This window comes from Zootoca vivipara, chromosome 5 (genome assembly GCF_965207765.1).
Source record: "Zootoca vivipara chromosome 5, rZooViv2.hap1.1, whole genome shotgun sequence".
NCBI lineage: Eukaryota > Metazoa > Chordata > Lepidosauria > Squamata > Lacertidae > Zootoca > Zootoca vivipara.
The window spans coordinates 87,627,304-87,645,163 of record NC_142588.1 but is presented as its reverse complement, the minus strand read 5'-3'; the positions used below and the strand labels follow the sequence as shown (position 1 = coordinate 87,645,163).

Here is a 17,860-nt window from a genome sequence, read left to right as displayed (position 1 = left end):
GTCTCTTGAAAGTTGGACATGCCTGTTCGAGATAAATAAACTATTCATCAGAAGCCAGATCTAGCAGAAGTGAAGCATTTTCACCTTTCACGGATTTCAGGCGCGCAACTGTCCCGTGGAAGATAAATGCGCACGAAGACTCAGCGCCTTTACTGGCAAGGAAATACCCCCGAGTTGAATGGGATTTTCTCCGGAGTAATTCTGCAGAGGACTCCCTCAGCCCCCAAACGGCTTCACTTTGGATGTATCTTGCATTTTCCTTTTATAATGCCTTTGTTTAAAACCCAACTATAGTTGTATATTAGTTGTCCATGGGGTCACGAAGAGTCGGACACGACTAAACGACTTAACAACAACATAGTTGTATATATGCACACACACCCAACACCCCCCCCACAATCCTGCTATGCTAATGGAAAGAAGAGTGGGGGAGGAGAGAAGCTGTCCCTCTGGAGTTTCGCCCTGGATTCTAAACCAGTGGGGCTCGCTTGAAAGTGAAGTTATGCTTTCGGGGCCTGACAGGTTACTCGGTAGTAAGCGCCAGTGTTCATTGGGACCTCCATCCAATTAAGGCTGCCGCCTGAAATCATAGCAATGCAATTCTGGAATGCCCCTTTCCTTTCCTAACTCAAGCTGAGCCCTATTTCTGCAAGTCACCCAAGGACCCACCCACCACACCAGGGGTGATCCCGGTCTTTTTGTTTTCTGTTGTGGGGGGAGCGGCTGATTTGCTTCTTTTGAACACACTTTGGGGAGATGAAATCAGGAAAGGAGAGAGAGGAGGGGAAGGGAAGGGGGAGACTAGGAAATGCGAAAACCCCAAAGACCCTGGGAAAAGTGCACGCGAGTCTGACAATCCAGGAAGGCAGAGAAGAGTTATTTCCTTGCGTGCGGCTCGGTTTGGTTTCTCCCCACTCCAAACCCCAGCAGCAGCTTGCGACATGCCAGCCAAGATCAACATATATCTTTTCCCCCTTTGAGCGTCAGCGGAGCGATCAGTAGATCGGTTACTTCTCCTTCGAGTTGCCACCGTAACCGGGGAGACGGAAGGAGAGCTGGGACGTATCGGAACGTTTAAAAGTCCCTGCAAAGATTTTCTCACAGCTGCGGGAGGCGCAAATATGGAAATGAGCTCATTATGTGGAGGGAGTGGCAGCAGGCAGTGCCCCTGCTCTCCCTCCTGCTTCCACAACTCCCAATCCTGGGATCATCTAAACACGAAATCAGCCAAAACAAGTCCTCGCCAAGAAGCTACCAACTGCAGTTTCGCCTGTACAAATATGTCAATTTCAACGATTATGCAGCGTTTTGTTTAGATCGCGCTGAGCGGCTTCTCTCCCCCCCCCCCTCGCAGACAGAGAGTTGCATTTAAATCAATAGGAGTTGCTTCCAAAAAAAACCTTGCGAGTGGGTTAGTTTAGCCGTCTCTCCACAAACCCAAATGCCTGGAAAAGGGGCAACTGAAAACTTCCTACCTTCCATAAAAGTATTGAAAAGTATAAACCGGAAGATGCGCCATGCGAGGAAGGGGGGGAGGTCCGTTTGTGTGGAACAACCCAGTCTACATTTGGCGGTTTTTGCAAATTAAAATGGAGACAAAGGAGCCTTGCGAAAACTGGCACAGTGTCCCACCAACCCCCTGGAAAAAACTCTGTGTGTGCTTGAAAGTGGTAAGCAAAACACTAAGGAAATCCAATGGATTTGCTCGGTGGAGAGCTCTATTTGGCGCTTCTGGCCGCTTGTTTAGCTCAGCTCTTTACACCCTTGGAGAAGAAGAATGCTATACATCACCCTTTAATCTCCTACTGAGTGAACTCCGGAGCGCATCAAAGCGCGCATTGTTGAACGCTTGGGGGAGAACCAACAAGACTAGGCGGAGGATCGGCATTGTTCCCAAGGCTTGTTGGGGAAAAGTTTTCTAAATAAACTCCTTTCAGCACAGTTAGATTTAAAGGGGTGGCAGTGGATGGGAATTGCGGGGAGGGGTGCTGGTCTATTGCCCTCCGTCGCTACTTTCCCAAACAGGTTGGCGATCCAAGCACGCACTGCCGGGTCCAAAACGTGCCCCCAGACTAGGATATATTTAAAGGCGATGGGAAAGTCAAACCCACAAGCAATTTGGGACTCCATCTTAACCCTCCTGACTGTGAGGTTTAGTGCAATATACTTCTTCATAATTAGTGTATACAGTAACCCCAAATTGCTTCGATCCTGATGTAGACCATCCTTACTCAAAAGTAAGCCCCGTTTGTTTTAGTGGGGCGATTCCCAAGTAGACGTGCTTAGGGATGCAACCTTGAATCTCCAGATATTTCTTTAGGTAGGTCTATCCTATAGGTTTACTCGGAAGTAAACCCTACTGGGATGTTTGGGACATGATTTCACCTTTATCTGGACTGTGGCATTTTATTGCATTTTATGCATTTTATTGTATAGGCTCAAGCCTGAGACTGGGTTTTTGGAGAGGACTGAACCGAAATCTCTAGCTAAGTATTTCTCAGATCCGCCTTCCCTTTTAATATACAAGGGCAGCTATACCGGAGGGAGGAGCGTCAGAGACGGTTTTAACAGGATCCTGTTGCATTGTATGTGCCACTTGGTGTAAACACTGAGGGTCGCCCTAGTGGCAGAAAGCAGGTGTTTTGTTTCTCCGTTGACGGCCCATTAGTATCTCGCATCTTGCTGAGAGTTTGATCAGTTTCACACGAACTGAGAAAAGAGGGGCGGGGGGAGAGAGAGAGATCGAGAGAAGGGCAGCCGCTGCTGCTCCCAGATGAGAAATTGACTAACAGGTAGTTGAATGAGCAGAAGGGAGACCAGAAGGCGAAATTCCCTCAGTAAGCAGCGGCCGAACGGACCTGGATATGTTCTCAGGCTGTTCCATTGCTGCAGGGGAACCCGAACTCAACTGAAGCAAAAAGTCTAGGAACTGCTGCGAAACTGAAGCTTTCTCCGAGTTTGAGGCTGAGCCTCTCTTGCTTATAAACAAAATGCGGCTGAATAAAAGAGAAGAAAACAGAAGCACTCATACAGAAGGAGAGGGAGAGGGAGAGGGAGAGAGATGGGGAAAGGAAAATCTCTACCAGAGGAAACCATGAGCGCAGTTGCGTGTGAGAGAGTTTTAAGGACCCCGCATTAATTTGCTGTGTACTGTCCCTTTCTCCTTTCCTGTGAAACCTACCATACAAACAGGCTGTATAACAACCAGACACAAGGGGAAAGAGAGAGGGGGCTGTTTGTATTTGTTTCTGGAATATTTAGGTTGTTGCTAGGATATCAGAACAAAACAACAACAACAAAACCCAACCGGAGAAATCTCCCAAAGTCGGGCTGGAGAGGAGGGGCAGAGGGTTTGTGGCAGGGGGAAAGTGCAGACATCTGCTGAAGCTTCCATCTCTAAGCTGGTCATTTCCAGGAGGCAACTTTCTGAAAATCTCCACAATTAGATCTGCATTGTTCTTTCCCAACAACACGGCGTGGAAAGAAAAGGTCCTCTCTGTCGGGGCCAATCCAAGGAAGCGTTTGAGGTTATTAAATAATAAAGCGATTGTGATTTACATTGTGGTGCTGGAAAAAAGGGCCAATTAACCACTGTTATGTTGCCATAAAGATCATATTAACTCGAATTAGTAATCTAACAATACGCTGTCTTAAAAAAGAAAAAAGAAAAAGGAAAGAGTACAGAAGGGGTGACAATACGGATGTTACTGTTGCATACCGGGTGTGTTGTCTTCCCTGAATTCTTCCTTCCTTTTAAATTCCTTAATAAGAATAATAATAATACAATGATAATTAATAATACTAATAATCAGAAACACAGAAATGCACTTGAAAAATGAATTGAAGCTTCTTGCTAAAAAGATAACAAACAAAACACAGAAGGAAGAAAATTAAAATTAAAATGAAGGGGGGGTAGAGGGTATAACCGCGCGTGCGAATATAGGAAGCTCTCCAGCAACGATTGTTTTCAATTAATTCTGAGCCCACCCAAATCTGATTCCCGAGTTCCCGTTTGCAAATGTTTTAGGAATTAATTAATCCTCTAAAGAGGGGGAGGGGAGAGCGGGAGAAATAGGGCTCCTTCATTGCTGTGACTTTTGCAGCTGTGGTATATATATAGCGAGAGAGAGCGTGTGTGTGTTATGCACGCACACACGCGCACGCACATATAGTTTGCAAGCCCCACATGCAACCCTCGACTTAAATCTGCCTGAGAAAGAAAGCCCAACCCAAACCTAAACGCTCGCCTTAGTGTTCTCCGCCATAATCAAATAATTTTTTTTTTGCTTTAAAGCAGTTATTAGGTTTATAACTCGTTTCCCACTTAAATTTGTGCAACCAACCAAGGCAATCTAAATAGGCTGCAGCAGCCTCGTGGGTACCGCAAGCAGGCATTAATAAGAAGGATTAATTATGGGTGTGTACATCAATGGGACACAAAGACTATCAAGTAGCAAGGGGGGGGGAGAGGGGGAAGTCACAGGCAGCCAGTGAGGAGCTGCATTTCGTCTAAGGCAGGCACCCCAAACTCGGCCCTCCAGATGTTTTGGGACTACAACTCCCATCATCCCTAGCTAACAGGACCAGTGGTCAGGGATGATGGGAACTGTAGTCCCAAAACATCTGGAGGGCCGAGTTTGGGGATGCCTGGTCTAAGGGATGGCGCAGGTTCTCCACGCTGAGGGCAGGCTCCCATCCTAAAGGCATATTTTAGGAGGTAAAATATACATGGAAGTGGGTATATTTTTAAGGTGTGCCTGCAGAGTGTCCAATTTCCATCGACTGCTTTTAGACTCAATAAACTCTACTGTCTCGATCCACAATTAGTAAAGCCGAAGTCTTTGCGTCAAAACTCTTTTATAAGTCTCTAAATGATTTCCTATAAACTGTGAAGGATTCGGTTTAGCTGAAGTCGATCCGCAGCTCAGTTAAGCCATTTAGGCGGAAGCTTATCATTGGAACTACAGTATTAACCCCTCCACCACAAAGTGTCCCTGCCGAAATCCTTCATTTTAAAAGCTGAACACTCCTAATTAGCGATTTATCGATAGTGTGGTTGGTGATCAGTCTCTACATGTCGGTCAGCTTCGCCCGCCCCCTCATCTTTCCACAAGATGCTTGGCAGGGGGTTGGACTGGATGGCCCTTGTGGTCTCTTCCAACTCTATGATCTGGGCCTGGTTGGGTTGTGTGCTGAATGGACCCATCGAGTTTATACGGATAAAGAAAATAATAAATTGGTCGGGTTATGGCCTCGATCCTCAGTCACTTGCCAGGAGGCAGCATCCTTGAGGTCAATGAGGCCACTCTCCAGAAGTGGTGTCAGGCCGCCAATTTATAATGCCTGTTGCACTTCGAATGAGTCTCGCTGAAGCTGAGCAGAACACTATTTAATATTTTGTGCTTTAAAAAAAGGGAAAGAACCACGTGAACATGCGCATAACGCTTCCTCAGGGCTTTTTCTGTATGTCTCCCCTAGAAACACAATGCTGGAAAGGGCATTGAAACCGGAGGAGGGAGGGAGGGGGCTGTTGCATCTTTCTTGCTCTGTTGATTGTCTCTGGTACCCGGGTTCTCTCTGTTGACATGGAGACGCTCCGAGACCCAACCTCTCCGTCCTCTGAACAGGAAGAAAGAGTCAGCAGAAGAGAACTGCTTTGCCAACAGCTCCATAATCTTAAAAATGGAAAGCCTTGGAGAACAGTTGGAGAACAGCCTTTACCAAAAGTGTCATGGGCTTTGGAGACACTCGATCTCAGGACGCAAGGGAGAAACGTGCTAAAAGGAAGGCACGCTTAGTAAATCCACACTGTAATCAACTCCCGCCCGGAAACCAATGTCCCCACTGTGGAAGGACGCATGGATCCAGAATTGGCCTCCTCAGTCACTCAGGGACTCATTGTTAAACCTTGTTTATGGAAGACAATCTTACTGGCTACGAGTGATTGCGAAGGAGGAGAAGTTGATGCTATTTGTTACCATAATTCCCCACCCCCACAAGCCCCTTTTCCGGTTACATGGTTTTTCATAAGCAGACACTGAACCATTTCCTCGGCGCAATGCATCACCAAGCCCATCCAAAAGGGTCTAATCTGCTTCGCGCAGAAACCAAGCAGTAACAGCCTGGTAGGCTACCCTTGTGAAGCCAGGAAAACACCTTCTCAGTAACTTGCCCCTCCCGCAATAGGAAGAATAGAAGAAGAGAGACGCGAGGGTGGGGAGGGGAGGGGGTGGACGGGACCATCCTTTGCCTTGTTGCTTCTTAATACCCTGATCGTGTCCAAATAAGCCATCAACAATTGCACAGAATGCAAACTTTTCAAGCTCTACCTGCATTCTCTCCCCCTCCCCATCCCGAAATTATGATACGCTGCTTAACTGTGTAGCCCAGCCAAGCAACAACTCGATTATACTGGAATACAGTACAACGCGTTTATTTTCCTGCATATAAGGCTTCATGTTCCTGGGATTAATTGAGTCGCGAAGGAACTGGTCCAAGTTTACTAGCGAATCCATATATCCGGGTTGGGTACACAGATCCAGCCAAACTGATGCAGGAATCCTTCATTCGTGGAAGTCCGCGCGCCTTAAAATGTTAGCTAAGTCCCGACCCTGTATATAGATAGGATGGTCTTCTAAACATGAGAAGGACATCAGGCTGAAATGAATGAAATTTGCTTCCCTTGTAAGGCTGACACTGGGATCTCAGATGCCAGAGACCAACAAACAAACAAGTTAAGATACTCTTATTGGGGTTCAACTTACAACTGCCTGTGCAATTCTCAGATCACATAAGCCAAAGTAGACAGGTGGGAGTTACTTAAAAGCCAATAGTTTGAGGAATGCAGCTGTTGATACAGCAACCCTAAATGTATGCAAGTAGATCTCAATCTTACTGAAATCAGCGGGGATGACTTTTATCTCGATGTGCTTAACAGCTTAAGTGAAAGCATGTTCCATAGCAGGAACTTGTTCTATTAAAACAGTTTATATACCGCTTAGCTACAATAGTCTCCAAGCAATATATAAACATATTTGCATCCATGTGCACTAGCCTTTGGGTTCTCAGTCGGCCAAGGCTGAGGGACAGCCCAGCCTGGTCCTTACAGTGAAATGAGCCCCACTGTAGTAGGAGACATGGTTTCCTATTTCAAAAAGTAGACATATGATTGGAGGCTTTAGCACAAATATTCAAGAGTAAGTCCTCCCTCAGTCCTGTTGAATTTAATGGGGTTTACACCCAGGTAGATGGGGTTAGGATTGCAAGCCTGAGTGTGACTTACTTTCGAGTAAGCATGCACAACATCAGGGTGCAACTCACACTTTGTTATGCAGAGCTTATATTCAGGTACTGTATAGATGTGCAGACTGGCCAGGGCGGAGATCCCATTAAAATTAGTTCATTAAAGGTATCAATAAAATGTGTTTTATGATCAAGACCACAGCGAAATCCATGGAATTTCAAGCAAATTTAAACGTTCATTTGTATACGCGGGGCAGGGTCTACAGACTTCCGCCTGCTGGAGCGGATGAGACTGAAAAGGGGGAATGGGCGCCTCTAACGGTAGAATCCGTGCGGCTATGTGTGCGTGTATACAACCGAAGTTGGAATATCTCCATTCAGCTGACAGTTTAAACAACTAAATCAAAATGCTGGTAAGGGCCCGTGATTGTAGACGGACTTCAATCCAAGTAACTGGGCCTAAGTGAGCCCTGCCTTAAGTCGCGCCTATTGATTTCGATAGGGCAGGTTGCCATCCTAAGCAGTTTGAACCACTGAATTAAAGAAAACACACAAAGAAAGATTTGTCTAGTCCTGATCTTTACCTGCCCTGTTGTTCTGAAAGCTTGATATAAATGGCTATAACACCCGCCTTTTGCAATACTGAAGGAAGTTTTTATTAACAGAATTTTATGTAATCTTTGTAGGCTCGCGTACTCCTGAGGCGTCTAGTTTCATAAACTGGAGATACTTTTAAAGGCTGCGATTTACTTATTTTTAAGTGCCTACCTACGGAGAAAAGGCATCAGATTTTGTGTTATTGGGAGGAGGGGGGAAGGCCCAAATGTTCATTAAATGAATAACTCCAGCTAGCGTCATCGCATAGACACTTTCTGAACTGAGAACTGTGGAGAAGAGAAGGGGAGGGGGTTAAAGGGGGTGAGAGCCTGAACGTGTTAGCTGATGCCCTGCCGGCTGACAGTGTGTGGTCTATTGTAGGGAATGTGCCTCTTCCACTGAACAGAACCTTCTCTCCCCCACCCCCCTCACGCTTTCCACCCTAGCATTACTGCACCTGCACTGGCTGAGGGAACTGCAGCCATTCACCACATCAGCGCAGAAGACATCTTTGACAGCACTCAATTCATTACATTTCTTCCTGCTTTTCAAACCAACCAACACACGCACACACACTCACCAAATGAGCCTTGCCAGTGAGTGACAGTCCCCTCCCCTACCTACCTCCCTCCCTCTCTCCCCGCCCTCCCAAAAATCGTACAATAAAGTTGTATGTATGGTGGTGGTGGTGCTCCTTTGGCGATTGCATTAAGAAGTGAACTAGCTTCCGTTAACAACTCGTCTCTCCTTAAAGGCAGCAAGGAAATGAGCTAGGTTTTGTTAGGAGGGGTAACACTTCATTAATGTTCTGTGGTCCAGAAAGAAATTATAACCACCACCACCACCCCAGTGTGGAGTGGAGAAACTAGAAGTCCAGTATCCTGGTTCTCTTGCAAGTAAGTCCCAGTGACTTGAAAGATAGGGAGGGGTTTGTCTTCCACCGGGGGTGGGGTGGGAAAGAGAATGCGCAACCCCCCACTTAAAGAAACCCACAAGTCAGTAGGGCTAGGTTTATCTCACAAATCAGCCCCGGATACATGTACGTGGGAATGAGGCGCGCTTTGTGCCCAGGATTAGGAGTAGAGGTTAAATCTCTTCCCTCAAGTTGAGTTGGGATGCAGCTCGGACTGGGCACCCAAGAATCCACGCGAGATTCAACACATGTTAACTGGTAGTAAACGGATTTTATTTTATTTACTTAACAGAATATATATATCTATAACTCGGTTGTAATAAAAAAAACCTCTATGCGGCTTACAAGAAATATTAAAAGTAGCCTATCAGTACAATTCTGGCAAGAGTTCTTCCTGAGCCGGTTCCTGAGAGTCCAGATGGTATCATCATAAATTTTGCTTCCAAATATCAAGGTCTAGTGTCGTGAGAAAAAACACCACCACCACCACCCACACACACACTAAAAAAGGGGGGGCTTATTTAAGCAGGAAATGAAAAGTTAAAAAACCAGTGAAGAGGCCCAGAGCCTGCCCAACACTACACCGGAAGTCAAAGCCACTGAAATCTACGACGCTTCCTTTCAAATTTAGCAATAATCGGGTAGCTGAGCTTTGATACAAGTACTCCGGCTCAAGTAGCTTGTGGATTAGGCTGACAAAACCTCTTTTCAATATCACTTTTAGAGCCCCATTAGGACTGGAAGCTAAACTCGCATTGTATGCGGTGATCGGACCTAGTGGGTTCCACTGAACAGTTTTCGGAGTCGAAAATTGAAACCAGATTCTGCCTTGCACGTTCAAAAGACCCCGTTAAGCAGATTTGTTCACTTAAAACTCGCACAACAGAATACCATTCTAAATAAACTCTCTCCCTCCCTCCCCACTTCGTTTCAAAATATCTCAGAGTACATGTCTCCCAGAATTAATTCCCGCTCCTCTCCAGAGTAGATCATGAAAGTTAACAGGACTTATTGAGATAAATGGTTTTGTGGAGCGTAGCCCAAGCTGATTTGAAAAGGAAAGCGAGCCTGTATATCAGGGTCATCAGGAAAGGTGCGTGTGTGAGAGAGAGAGATTTCACTTTCCTATACATGGTATATAGACAAACCGCGCTATCGATTAGAAATATTTAACGGAATCGTTTTTTACTTAAATACTTGATCACTGCAATGAGGAAGATGGAGATGAGGTGTGAGAGAAACATCTCTAACACCTCCAGCATGGAGATTTCCATGAACATCTCCAACAACTCCCAAATAATCGTTGCTTGGGAAGGAATTGTACTGTATACTGTATAAAATACGGGCTTTGTATGTAAGTGTATTGTGTATGTTTAACTGTCAGCTGTTCTTAGTGGGGAGTCGAAGATTGCAGATCGCCTGGCAAAAAAGAAAAAGAAAAACCCTAGTAATTTCAAAACATTCAATGGAGCGGCGGTGACGTCACGGGGGTATTAGCATACGAGGAGGGGATAAAGTCAGTGTGGCTGAAGGTGATAAGGCCCCTCCTGAGGAATTCACCGCTTGTTTTAATACATTAATTATTTCGCCGCTGTCCGCAAGTTTTTGCCATTTATAAGAGCTTAAGCCTTCTCTTGGAGAAGGGACTGGGCGGGTTAAGGGTGCAAAGAATCCCTTTGCAGAATGTCTTATAAGTCGGCGAGTGGGAGGAATTGCTCAGGGGGATATCACACCCGTCCTCTCCTTTCAAAATGAAGTGCGATTTTGGAGAAGGAAAGCCATGGGTTGCTCCTTTTAAAACATGAATGGGATACTGAATAGTAATCCGTACAATTTACGTGCATACAGGCTACCTGCGACACTCCTACAGCCGGGGAGATGTCCTGAGCTAGGGAAGTGGGGAGGACAGTCCGACTCCTGGCCTCACTGGGAGAGGTCTTTCCCCGGCTCTGGTGTGGAGCCCTTTGCAAGATCGCAGCCCAAAGATGCTTAAATGGAAAGCAGCACAGGATAGGTGCTGTATTGCGCTTATGTAAACATGTTCCTTGGCGACAGGGGAAGTCTCAGCACCTCCGTCCTCTTCCCCAGTCCCATCGGAAGGAAACTGATTTTGCCGCTTGGTCACTTCTCCTCATGTGTTGTTATATAAAACTTACTTTTCACACACACACGTATGTATATATATCTCGCCCTGTTCTTCCACTCTCAAAGGAACGCCCATTAGAGAGAGTACAGTATCTTCATGGGCTGAACCATTGTCCCACTTAAGCTGCAGGTCTTTTGGAATTCGGAGATCTCTCCTAAGCACATTTCAGGAGCAGTCGCAACGCTTCCCAGGGAACCTCCATCGCATAGCAATGCCTAACAGTTCAGCTTAACTGCGCGACGGATCCTGGCTGAACAGCTGGCAAGGAAACGAAAGACCCAAGAGGCGATAATGCAGAGCCAAACTCTGCCCCAATTTATGAAGGGGCATCTCAAGGGGGAGGGCGTGAGATGGGCCCTTCTCTGTCCGCCAGGGATTCCCTCAAATCATGTTCCGACATCAAAAGGATTAGAACACAGAGATATAATTTTGTACTGAGGGAATAAGAATGGCAGGTTCGCAGGGCCCTCTTAGCAGCAGCCCCGGGGTGTTCTCCGTAAACCCAAAGCTTTGCTCAGTCGGGAGCCTGCAGCGGTGATAGCCTTTGTCCTGAACTGGACTCGAACCTCCCTTGGCTGGTGACATCCGAGACAAGCGTCCCAAAAAATCCTTCCTAGTCTCATTACGCTCACACCAACACTTCTAAAAGAAGACCTGCGAAGACATGTGCTACAAATGAGAACGAAAAGCCCCAGGAAACCGCGCGAACCTGCAGGCTAGGAAACTATGGTGTGCATTCCTGCATTTGACTCTAGGCGTGTAATGTTACTAAGGTCAATGGGACTTCTCCAGTGCGAAATGTTTTCTATTTGCCAAAGAGTTGTGACGTTTAGTGGGCCTCAATAAAAACAACAGGAAAACTCTGATGGGTCTGGATGGCAACCTGGATCTACAAACCAACCACTTATCTGAAGCTCTAGGGTTTGAGCTGATGGGCTGTCCCTTCCTGAACACATACAATACTGCCCCAACCCTCCTGATCGCAGTCATATGCAAGTTTACTCAGAAGCAAGTCCCATTGAAATCCATGATATCTGGTCACAGGCCTGGTTTGGAGCATAGCCCTAAAAGTGTTTAGGACTGTGTCGACAATCTTTTACACAAGTGGTTTACAACTGAGACAAGTGCAATTATTTCTGTCTGTGATGATATATATACACATACAGACACATAAACCTATATGTTGCATTATTATCATAGCTGTACTATGTATGTGTAAGTACAGATGTAGGGAGAGGAAAGAATCTAAATCCATTCCAAGTAAAGGGATGTGTGGATCGTATCAGCACAGCCCATCTTCACATCCCACTTGACGCCAGTGGCAAATTTCCTACTAATTTAAATGGATCTGCACTGCATTCACAAACAGCTTATAAAGTATATGATAAACACAACACAGAAGAAAGGCAGGTGTTCACAAGCCAGTGCAACACAACTATTTTTTTGGGGGGGGGGTTCCGGTTAGAAGAGCAGTTTCTAAATTTGAAACATGCCACCCCACTCCAAATCTCAAGGGTGTTTGAACGCGCAAACTCAGCCCTTTCCCTACAAAGGACCATCGCAGATATTTGAAATGTACAGTACTTCCTTCCCTCTTACGTACCTAAAATCCGATAACTAAGGTCCTGTTCGCAGGTGAGGTGTTTTGCCTACAAACTATAATAGAAATGTGAAAGCCACAAATTCTGAAGAGTGGCGCAAAATATAGGGCTCTGGAAACTAATTGTTTCAAGTAATTTATATTTTTAACAAGGGAAAATAAGTGAGAATTATTGGGGGAAAGAGGCTGGTTGGAGAGACTTTTCATCGTTTAATCCGTCACCTTTTCAAACAAAGTAACGCAAACTAAGGGATGTAACAGCGAAAACTTAAAAGCTGAACACAGAATGCATTAGAGATCGGTTGGCAGGTTCCGCAGCCTGAGTTAACTAGCGGCTAGGCATTTCCATAATCTCTATTGCTCCTCACAAAAACTGAAGTTATTACTCAGAGATACTTCTCATTTGAGTACTTTAACTAAATCTCATTCATTCATTCATTCATTTTAAAAAGGGTTTTAACCCAGATGTGGAAACTGTAAATATATCTCTACAGTTTTCTTCCCCACAATGACTAGATACAGTCGATGCGGTATGCCCATACGTATAGTTTACCTGCATGTAAAACAATTAACCGTGTCAGCTTGTCACCTTCAGAACACCAGGGACACAAGTGAAATGTACGAGAGGAAATTGACCGGGGTTGTTCCTCAGCTGCCAAGGTGACAACTTGTATTACATTAGTAATGGAAAGGGGCTACTTTCCCCTCCATGCTAATTTGACCTTCAGAGAATACACGCTCTCTACCATTTACTTGAGGGGGGAAACGAGGAAAGCAACATCAAAACTATATGTAAAGAAGAAGACAACGTAAGATCGCAGTTGGCCTTTTAACTATGCAAATGGAACTAATTTCCCTAGAAGTTTTTTAAAAATGAGCCTCACATTGTCTACAGCTGAGTTTGTGGGAAATGGGGCGACGGAAATTAGTTTATATGTGATAAAACTAATATTACTAACCTGCTCGCGCAATCAAACTTCAATCTCGGAACTATTGGCTTACAACTACCAGCAACTGAAAAGTAAACCCGAAACACACAAAGGATCTGTTTAATTTTCTTCGTCCAGTGGGCTAAAATGAGGACCCCATCACTATGCACTTAAACGTTATTCCTTGTCTCCCTGAGGCGTTTGATCAGTTCTTTTCCCACGTGAGGAAACTGGCAGCTCCAAGGCCGTCAGTGGAACTCCCATAACAAAAGTCCTGAAAAGCTGAATGAATTGGGCATATAATTACTGCTTACGCGCACACACTCCCTCCCTCCCTCCCTCCTATCCTTTGCAGCTTATCTCTTATTCATGCAACATATATTGTCACCTAATCTCACCCTCAATATTGCGCTCGGCCAGAACCCCAGAGTCGTCCGCGATTGGACTTAACTGACAGGGGTCCCTTTACCTTTACCACCACCACAACTACTATGGCAAATTCCTTCCCGGCAGAAATTAACCAAAACTTCATCTGTCGCAAAACAAAGAGCCAAAGGTGAAAAAGTGTGGAAAATAGAAGGGGTTAGTTAGTTAAAGGTGGTTTGCTGATTACTCTTCCCCAGAGTTTAGGGAGTCATTGAAATCTGCGTCTTCCCCACAAGGAAGGATGCTTTGAATAAGTTTGGTTTTGTTTACTTACCTCATGGGAACTATAAGGTATACACTTTGGTCTTAACGTATTTACTTAGCCGGAAGTCCAACTGCCTTAAACAGATTTGGGCTGCAATCATGGCCACATTATCTTGGGAGTAAGTGTTACTGAATTCAGCAGGACTCCTCAGTAAATCTACATAGGATTGGACTGTGTGTTGAGGACCTCAGCTATGATTATTTTAGTACTTGAAGACAATATCAAAACCTGATTCCATGCAAGCGAGTCAAACTAAATTCAATAGGAGAAACGCCACATACCTAATCACTACTGATTAATCAAGAATGAATTAAAATATATCCAACCTTTCTCTCATAGTATATTATGTGTATACATATTACACAAGTATACTCCAAAGTGCAATACAGATGCCTTAATCTGAGACTCACTTTATAATGTCTTTTATGGGATACTTCATGCACACTGGAATCGTCCACAACACAAAACCAGTCCTTATTTCCTTGAATGGAACTTTTTTTTCTGGGTACTTTGAATATCTACCTACCTAATGCAGATACCCAATAAAAATGCTCTCTATACAATTGCCAGTTCTGGTTTTTATGCTCAGAATAGCTGTAGGATTTATATAGATATACCTGTATTTAAAATTGGCAAATGCCTACGATGAGCCACCGCAGCCTACCCCACAGACCAAAAAAATTAAATCACCTCCCGGCTCTATGCTCCATTGCACGGCCCTTGTTGGAAGAGAGAAGCCTGAAGTACCTTAAAAGCCGAAATCTGTTTGTCGTCCAGATTCAGACAGCCATTTCCCAACCCCCCTTGAGTCTTGCTTGCTTCTGGGTTTGTGTTCAGAGCTGGATGGAGAAGCTTGGGAGGGGGTGGGGTGAAGAGAGATCCTCCAGAGATTGCTCTACCGCAAGAATTTGTCGCTTGGAGGAATAAGTACAGCTATTACAACCAAATCTACTAGCAGTCTAAATAATTAATTGAACCATTGCTCTTTGACCCTTGCAAAGTCCAATAGGGACCCGTTTGTAGTAATAATACCCCCCAAACGAGCCCTTGTCAAATATTCATTTAGTGGTTAATTCGAGCCATTTCCCCTTGGGACAGCCTGTAATACCAGCCTCTCCGGCTTGCCAAGAAACCCTGTTAATCTACCTCTCCAGGTCAGCAAAATATTTTAACACCCCGTCCTTAAAATGCTACCAAAAAAATAATAAAATCCCCCCCCCAAAAAAAAATCACAGGGGATCTCCTAATCTTTATCCATGGTCTGTTTATTTGCTGGGGCTTAAGGAAATGTGACACTCCATCTCTGTCACCCGCCATCCAAGTAACGTGCCTATTTTTAAAAGGAGAAGAAATATAAGTGGAGAGACCAGCCCTTAAAAAGGATCATGAGCCCCACTTAAAAGGGATCTGGGGAAAATACATTTCTACACACTGAAGGAGCAAAACAGGGGCGTTTAAACAACTGTTATTCCTATATTTCAAAGATAGGAGTGAAATCGAAAATGCTGCCTCCTATTTGTTAAAGCGGCTGAATAAGGGGGGGGGGGGAGAAAGCCCTTTCTAGATTTGCATGAATAACGTTTTTACTCAGTTCATTTAACTGTGCCTATCTCACGGCCTCAATCACTGCAAGAGAGCGGATTTCGAATGCGTTTTCTTAATCGCGCATACAAAAGCTCATTATCATTTTAATAATAATAATAAGTTTTTGTCACCTCACAGTTTGGAATGGAGCGGGAAGGTGGCAGAATTCATTAAGCAAATTTTGTTTAAAAGCAAATGATATCTGCGGCCCTGGATGTATTTGCAAACGTTCACCTAACAACCCTGCCACGTCGCTCAGTTCCTTGACGCCGGGTCCAGACCAAGCTCTCCAACACTCCCTTCCAGGTAATCAACTAAAATTAACAACAACAATAACAGTGCCGAAATCGGTAGTAGGGGATGAGAGAATTATCGTGAAAAGTGTACTTTCAACAATTTGAAATGTGAGCGAAAGGGGAGGAAAGCTTTTTACCACGTAAAGAATCCCTCCTGGGCGCGTTTACCATCGCAAGCAAATCCTTCAAGACCGTTTTACATTCATAAATGTGGGTAGGAAATCGGGGCGGAGGACTTAGAATTCCAAATATTAATTTAAGCCTTTTGTCCTATTCCTTTCTGGAAAGCGAGCAGATCGCTCCTGGGCACCCAATAGCCCAAAGAGGGCTGAAATCCTGCGTGTGAGACACTTTGTAGAGTGGCCTTCTAGAAAGCAAGGCCTGCAATCAAACCCACCGATTGTAGTTTGCAAATTGTGGAGTCACACAAAGGGCTGGTGGAGAGGGTTTCAAGAATTCAATGAAACGCCCAGGACTTTTGTAATTAAACACCTTGCTCCTAAGAACCCGAATTTAAGTACTTTTACGGGGAAGAACCTCACTCACATCAATGGCACCTAATTCCGAGTGAACGGGTCCCTAAGAACACATTGCAAGGATGTACAGTCATGGGACTGTCTTTCCAGCAAGCTGTGTCCTAATTCTTGCCTTGGAGCCCGATTTGGAATAGATTTACTGGAAATTCCCTCCCAGTAAGTATGTTTAGGGTCTGTTAGGAAGCCGTCCAAGCACACAGTGCCACTTTCCCAAATAAATGGATTTCAGCTGAGATGCCAGTAAGCGGCCTAAGCTAGTAGCTAAGGAAGAATCTCTAAAATAAATGAATAGATTGAAACAGCTAACAATTGCCATTCACTGAGAAATAATAGTTTACTGAGGAATAATTAAACATTTGCCTCTTCAGCTTTTTTTTAAAAAATGTACCATTTTCCCCAAAATGTTCTACTCTAAAGTGGCTTTCAGCAATCCTAATCAACAGTATTCCTTTTCGGTTCGGGTTGTGAAATGTATACTTTCTGAAATTTGCTGTATGTAGAAGGGGAATGGCTCTATAGTGCCTGAAGGATTTCCAGAGAGAAATGTAGTCTGCGCCAATGTCTTAAGCTTCTGGCGAGGGCTCTACCGTATGGGCCCGGATTTATTCCATTTTCACCCCAGGTTTGGCATTAGTTTTTCCATTGATTCCCATAGAACATACTTCTCTATAAGCCTGTTTAAAATGCAAACCACGATTCACAAAACTCTCACTTTCAGGATCCTCAGGCAATTTGTCTGCAAGAATCGCAGCCCAGTCCTAAATACCTATACTTGAAAATAAGTCCTATTGATTTTCATCGGGCTTTACTTCCGCATAAGTATTTTAGGATTGCAAATAAAGTCCCATTGATTTCAGTAGAATTTATCCAACAAGCAGGTGCATTACAAACGGAGAGATGTGGGGAAGCAGATATATTTAGAAGCTAAGACGACATACTTTTTCTTACTTTTAAAAAAAGTATATTTAAGAGTACAATGAAAATAACAGCATAAAATTAAACAAAATATACCTCTCTGCCAGACGAAGTTGTCTTCTTTAATGTGCGTTTTGGAGGGGTGGGAGAGGGCTTGAGTTTCGCAGCTTTTTCCTGAAACTGGCTGCTTCACCTCGCTGGTGAATTATGAACTAGGAAGAGAGCGCTTTTGTGAAAGCCTATGGCATTACAAAATTTAATAGATTATTATTCTCAGTATTGATGGCTCACATTTAAATCCACCCCACCCCCTCGCCCTGGCTTTCTCTTTCCCCACCTCCTCAAAGACCCAAAACTCCCTCGTCTGCAATGCAAAAACAAACCAGGGAAATTTAGAAAGGCACAAAGAGC

The 17,860-nt window shown here is 44.6% G+C and overlaps 1 long non-coding RNA gene across 1 annotated transcript in view; it reads right to left on the bottom strand.

Moving 5' to 3' along the window:
* LOC148685767 (uncharacterized) overlaps nt 1–17,860 on the bottom strand; it is a 112,535-nt gene that overhangs the window by 75,675 nt on the left and 19,000 nt on the right. The window lies entirely within an intron of this gene.